Genomic DNA, 730 nt, shown 5'->3' with positions numbered 1-730 from the left:
CCCCTAAAATCTTGCACTCAGCATGTCTTCACTGTGCATAGCATACAATAAAAAAAAAATGGACGCCCACAAAAAAAATCCTAGCTAAAAGCCTGTTGATATAGTTGTAAAAACCGAAAGGGGCGAGCAGGTCACAACCGGGAATCGAACCCGAGTTGTCCGCTTGGCAGTCACCAACGCTAACCACTACACTAAAAGGTCGCACGACCATTTAGCATGGTCAGTTAGCACTGTTACACTACTCCCCCTTTTCTTTCAAGATTCGTCCTCGAATCTTCCGAGTCCGACATCCCTGGAGCTGCCACACTTATCCTCAGTGCCAGTACTCACAGGGCCGGCATGGGAACCACTGTAAAAACCGAAAGGGCGAGCAGGTCACAACCGGGAATCGAACCCGAGTTGTCCGCTTGGCGGTCACCAACGCTAACCACTACACTAAAAGGTCGCACGACCATTTAGCATGGTCACTGTTAGCACTGTTACATAGTCATCAAAGGACTTGGAGACGCCCCTTCGTGTCTACAGACCTACTGTGATTCAAACCCAGGACCACAACGCCACTGCCAAAAACAACTACATAACTACCATACCTCTGAAAACATTTCTCTTGGTTTGGAGCTCCTTGATGTATTTTAATTCAGAATCTGGAACAACATATTACTAGTATATAGAATATCATATTCAAGTATTGTTGGCTCTGTCATCAATTTGTCTAAAGTTGACATGGCAC

The sequence above is a fragment of the Branchiostoma belcheri genome, unplaced genomic scaffold, assembly GCF_001625305.1.
Source record: "Branchiostoma belcheri isolate BF01 breed outbred unplaced genomic scaffold, Haploidv18h27 scaffold3, whole genome shotgun sequence".
Classification (NCBI taxonomy): Eukaryota; Metazoa; Chordata; class Leptocardii; order Amphioxiformes; family Branchiostomatidae; genus Branchiostoma; species Branchiostoma belcheri.
Note: the sequence above shows the minus strand (reverse complement) of the source record.